Below are 6,000 nucleotides of genomic sequence, written 5' to 3'. Positions count from 1 at the left end.
TGTGTGTGTGTGTATGTGTGTGTGTGTATGTACATAACATAGGTGTTAAATCTTCTTAGATTGAATACTTTACCAGTAGTCATAAAGCGGAGAAAGACACTTTTACCGTAATCTGAAGAAAAGCCAATGTGTCAGTTTTACCGGATACGTCAAACAGTTGGAAATGTGAAGCATGTGATCGGATGCTCCTCGGAAAAGGGGCTGCTAAGAGGTAAAAATTTGAAAATTGGTATGTGGGAGGAGGTCATCGGATTTTAACAAATGCTGTGAACAGACGGAGCAGAAGAGCGGAGGCAAAAGTAAAAAAAGTTTCAAGACTCAACCTTGTCTGCCACATATGTGACAGTGAAAGTCAACTGCTGGCCTGAAAAGTCACTTTCGGACTCATGAACGTGGTTTGGGTGTCAATGATGATTCACCCGGCAACTGTGGTGGGGATCGTCATGAAGATTGAGATGGCTAGAATCTGTTAAGACGAAGAAATTGCCATATACGATAGGATATGAGAATAATCTATTATAAGGATAGTCCGAATAAAAGCAATGCAAATAACTTTCCTGATTGTTTAACTCGTTTTCCACCATTTTGTTTGCGATTCTACATTGAAAGAATGCATGGATCAGATGAGCAGAACAAGAAGACTTCCAAAGTAAATATATTTGACTCATTAAAAATAAAAAATGAAAACCATTAAAATAGAAGTAAAAATCAGACAAGACATATTTATAAATGCAAATGTTATTCAAATATATTATAGTCCCTGTTTTTAACTTCTGGGTGGCAAATCATATCAAGGGAGATAACTTAGAAACATATTTAAAATTGCTTGTTGCTTGTCCAGATTATCACCTTTATTAAAAAAAAAAAAAAAAGTAAAGAAAAAAACCTGTATAATATACGTACCCATGACAAAGAAAATATCATACTCCAAAAATCATGTAAATTTATCAAGTAGTTTTATTTTTATAAAGAAAATCATTTTTAAGCGATTAATGGGAATTCATAGGCATTATAACACAAACCTTGTAAATTTGAATTATGCCAATTTTTTATTAAACCGTTTTCAAGATGGTGTCACATGGCAGTCGTTCCAAAGTTAGCCATAAAATTTGATTTTCTTATTAACAAAAAACAAACTATTTGATCAATTTACATAGTTTTTGGAATATATTTGTATTTCGTCACGGTTATGTACATTATACTAATTTTTCTTCTTTTTCTGGGGGGGGGGATATAGAAGGAATTCTAGACAAGCACAACATTTTTTTTTTTATTAGCTAATTAAAAGAAAACAATTTTTCTCTTGAAAGAAAAGATTTTTTGGTTTGTTTTGAAATAGAAATGAACAAAATATTTTTTTACTGCCACTCAGACTTAGGGTTAGTGGTAAAAAGAAAAAAAAAAAAGGTTTTGGTTATAACTGCCCTAAAACGTTAGAATGACTCGAGAATAAGGAATCATTTTATGTGAAACTGATTCCATACTCTAAATGGTTGGGTTCATAAAAAGGTACCAATTGTACTGATTTGGGACCCAAAAATAAACAGTTACTCCATTCTCGCACATACTTTCGTTTTTAGTCTTGTTGTTTCATTTTTTTTTTTTTTAAACATGCAAAAAAAATCCTTGTTTAAAATCAATTGTTGAAAAAGAAAATTTTCAAATACATGAAATTATCTCCCTTTATATGACATCTTTCCACCCTAAAGTAAAAAAGGGCTTTACAATGTTTATATTTTATTCATTTCTTTGTATTTTTGTATAAATTATGAGCATTCTACAAATAAGGGAAATTTGGCATTCAAATTGGACACTTTTCTTCTAGTGTTGCAATCATGAATTGGAATTGAAAATTGTAAAAATCAAAGCTTTTTGGAGCATCGTACTTGGAAAAATTTTTTGTTGATTTTCCAATGCCAAAAACGATTTTTTTTTTAAGTGCTTACTTTTTTGTTTTTGTTCAAAACTCAATTTTCCATTGCTGATATTTTTATGATAAAATGATAAACATTTATTGATTCTAAACTATCATTTTAAATTAAAATCTATAGATCCTCCCCAAAAGTACATCTTTTTTTTTTCACGTTTGTGTCATGGATTTTTAGAATAACCTGAAAAAAAGAAAACTCTATATAGCTAAATATTCAGAGATTTTAAAAGAATCATAGTCAGTAATTAAATTAGAATCGGAAATTTAAAAGAGAATCAATAATTGTATCACAATCAGGAAAAACATTGGAATCGTCCCATCAATACTTAATAATAATTCATTTTGTTTTAAGTGTCCTAAAAGCATAAAAATAAGTATTTCTTAGGCATCAAAGAAAGGGTAGATAACTCTGTATTATTTCTTTCCCCTTCATTTTTATTTGTGAGATTCAAAATGTAAAATATTTTAAATGATCGTCTTTCAAAATGCTAGAATAATTCTTTTGTATTATATATATATATATATATATATATATATATATATATATATATATATATATATTATCCAAAGTAAAATTAATGCCTAACTAAAATAAATTGAAAACAAAAAAAAACTTACATCACAAAATTCATTAGTAAATAAAATCTGACTAAAAATAATGAAAGATTTTATTTGTTATTCTATTTTATTTATAAGGTACTTTGGTTTTTGTCCAGAATTCAACCTAATTAAAAAGACAAAAATCAAGAAAAATCTTTACAATGTATGTACTGAATGAATGGAATGAAGATGTCATATTCCAAAAACCATTCAAATTGATCAAATAGTTTGTTTTTTTTTAACCAGGAAAACTAAATTTTATGAGGAATTGAGACATACTGTTCCGATTCGCCACGTTACTAAAGAGAGATAACTCAATTCTAACTACCAAGGTTTTAAAATAAACCTTGTAATGTCTACGGTATATTATGAATCATTAAAACTTGTAAAATAATATATATTTAAAAAAATTACTTTATCAATTTACATGATTTTTGGAATATGACATTTTTGTTCTGTGATGTGTGTTTACATTATAAAGATTTTACAGCATTTTTGGTTTTTTTATTAGGTTGAATTCTAGAATTGCACCGATGCTTTGGGAGGAGGTGATCTTATGATAGAACTACCTACAATACATGTCTATACTGGGTTTCTCAATTTTTCCTGAACTTTATAGCCAAGATCGATATTGGCTAGGAAATAACTGGAATGCTATAGAAGAAAAAAATTGTCTTATGTGAGATTTAAATCAACAATGGTAATTGGAACTGAACTTGATACTTATGCAGACTAAAAAGCATGCTATCATCGGAATCCTCTCAACAATTTATGGAAAACACTGAAAAAATGCCAAATGAAAGTTTCATTTTTTTTTTTTTCTTTGCAATGAAAAATATATAACTCTACTAAATTCATTCTTTATTTAAACCAGTTTTTAAAAAAATTATTGAATGTAATTTTTACTTGTATTTTTTAACTTCTTTTTGTCTTTTTAACCTACTTCACTGAGTTTGATACAGGGTTTTACTTCTTCGCATGGGTTTAAAATAATTTGATTGTCTAAAATAAATAGCCATCAATATAAGATTTAAAAATTCTTATTAAAGTAAAAATATATTCATAAATATTAATCAAACACTTTTTATCCATATAAAAAAAAAACAACAGAGATTAAACGTTTTCTATTTAGCATAAATAATATATAAATTGTATACAATGATTTTATGTTGTTAGGTCGGCTAAAAGAGGACGTTAAAAATGTCGGAAGAGTTGTTATTTTTACATACTTTTAACTTTGGATAAGGAGGTTAAGAAAAAAAGGTTCAAGAGTTTCTGACATCGATAACAACGTCGGAATGAAAGTACCGATTCCAAATCTGTGATTAGTTTGTCGCTTAAATCAACCGTTATGCCACGGAACACATACGTACAATTTCGCTTTATATATAGAGAAGTGTAGATTGTGCAAATGTTTTGATAAAATGGCTTGTATGTAATGCACTTAAACGTCCATTTTGACAAATACGGAATTACATTTTATAATACCAGTTCTAGGTTTTTTTATTTCTTTAATTTTTTTTTCTTTCAGTTATTAAAAATATTTCTTAAGAAAAAGGAATGTAAATGTAAGTAGTCAGTAATCATGCAGTATAAAGATCGTGTTATCAGAATCGTCTGGTCAGTTTATGGAAAATAACAGAAGGTTAAAAAAATGCTGAACGCTTTAAGCCTAATGCAAAAAAAGAAAATCAAAGAAAACAATGACTTATTATCAGTTTTTTTTTTTTTAGAAGAAAAAAAGGCGCTTCTGTACTTTACAAACAAAAAATACTGAATCTCAAATGAAACAAACGGTACCTACATAATTGTCATGTCGCAAATAGTAACATATCCAAAAACTACGAAAAACGATACGGTAGAAAAATAATTATTAATGAAACCCTGTTTTCGATAAAGTTTATATTGGGAACAAATTTAGTCCAACATTTTGAATTATGTTCATCACGTGATGTAAGCAACAGAACTTAATTATCTCCTCTGTCAACATATCTGTTTTTAGCACACAAATTTCTTTTCTATTAATAATTATTTTTCTACCTAATCGTTTTTCGTAATTTTTGGATATCCTACTATTTGAGACCTAACAATTACATAGGTACCATATGTTTCACTTGAAATTCAATATTTTTTCGTTTGTATAATATAGAAATGCCAAAAAAAAAAAAAGATCAAAATATTTATCTTGATTTGAATAAAAATAATTACACTGAAACCATCAAAAGAAAAATAATCATTTTTTTTTTCTTTGTTAGGTTGTTTGTTATTAAAAAAATAGTTATTCATGAATCTTATCTTACAATTAATTTTTTTTTTTTGTTGTCAAATTGAATTTGAATTTTCGAAAAGTTTCATAAAAATTGTCCAATAATTATTCAAGTTTTCATTTTTCAATTCATTTTCCAGCAAATTAGCTTTGAACTGACAGAAATAAGGTTTTCATTGAAAATAATTGGCCAACATTTGCACAAAAAAATCACAAAATTTTCATTTGACACATTCTGGAATTTTCCGTAAACTGCCTGGATGATGCCTCCAATAGTCCTTACACTGCATAAGTACCAAGTAATTTTTAAAAGAATCATTTTCCTAAGTCAATTTTAGTGACATGAGGCAATCTCTCTCCCTCTTTCTCTCTCTCTCTCTATATATATATATATATATTTGCAAAGGGTTACTCGATTGAAAACATTAAAATGTCTGGAAAAATAGAAAGAAGAAAAATACATTTTGCAAAAAAAAAAAAAAAAAAAAAAAAAAAAATCTAAATCAGACAAGTGTTCATTTAACAATTCTTCAGTTAGAACTCCTATAAGTACTACAAGAATTTGGAGAAATAAACACAATTTAGAATTGTTTCTATTAAGAACTGAGCCATACTTGGAATTTTCATGTTTATCGGAAGAACTTTTTCATTGATACGTAAAAGGGCCAATTTGGATTGCTATTTACTTGCCTCTCCACGATGGCAAAGTTAGACACAAGGTCAGTTTTTAATGTGGGGAAAATCTAGCTCCCCAAAAAAGAGGCATTTTGGATTGGAACAAAAATAAAAATTGTCTCAGTCTGGAAGGAATTCTTCACTTAGGGCAGAATAAGTGAGGAATCAGAACAGATACTACACTTTGTTCCTAGTCCAAAGACCAGGAAAATTTGATACAGTTTGGAGTTATTTTGTTACAAAATGTTAACTAGGTTTCTTTTTTTTTTTTTTTTTAAATTGGGATTTTTTTTGATTTTTTTTACACTCATATGATCCTTTCAAAATGCATCCACACATTGTGATTAGAGGCTCTGTCTGCCAATCGGTAATGCTTCAGTTTGAATTTTTATCTTTAAACATACACATTAAATGGATGCACCTTAGTTTAGATGCATACAAGCATATCTATAAGAGGCTTGGTCTGTCAGTCAGTCTGTCATGCTTAAGTTTGAAATAACAATTTTGTTGCTCTTCCATGTTTACCCTT

General features: G+C 28.2%; 1 protein-coding gene and 1 pseudogene across 12 annotated transcripts in view; one reads left to right on the top strand and one right to left on the bottom strand.

Annotated features, from left to right (window-relative positions):
• Positions 1–6,000, top strand: part of LOC145248822 (uncharacterized) — a 165,013-nt gene that overhangs the window by 45,112 nt on the left and 113,901 nt on the right. Inside the window, exon 4 of one of the 12 annotated variants that reach the window (XR_013863409.1) lies at positions 3,042–4,257. The exons of the other annotated variants lie outside the window; for them this stretch is intronic. The gene's annotated coding sequence lies outside the window, so the exon portion shown is untranslated. Of the gene's footprint in view, positions 1–3,041; positions 4,258–6,000 lie in introns of those variants that run through there. 12 annotated transcript variants of the gene reach the window in all.
• On the bottom strand, positions 5,515–5,685 carry LOC145249247 (U2 spliceosomal RNA; annotated as a pseudogene).

This window comes from Euprymna scolopes, chromosome 27 (assembly GCF_053919585.1).
Source record: "Euprymna scolopes isolate OS-2025 chromosome 27, ASM5391958v1, whole genome shotgun sequence".
Taxonomy (NCBI): Eukaryota; Metazoa; Mollusca; class Cephalopoda; order Sepiida; family Sepiolidae; genus Euprymna; species Euprymna scolopes.
The sequence above is the reverse complement of the archived record's forward strand: the minus strand, read 5'-3'. Positions and strand labels throughout refer to the sequence as shown.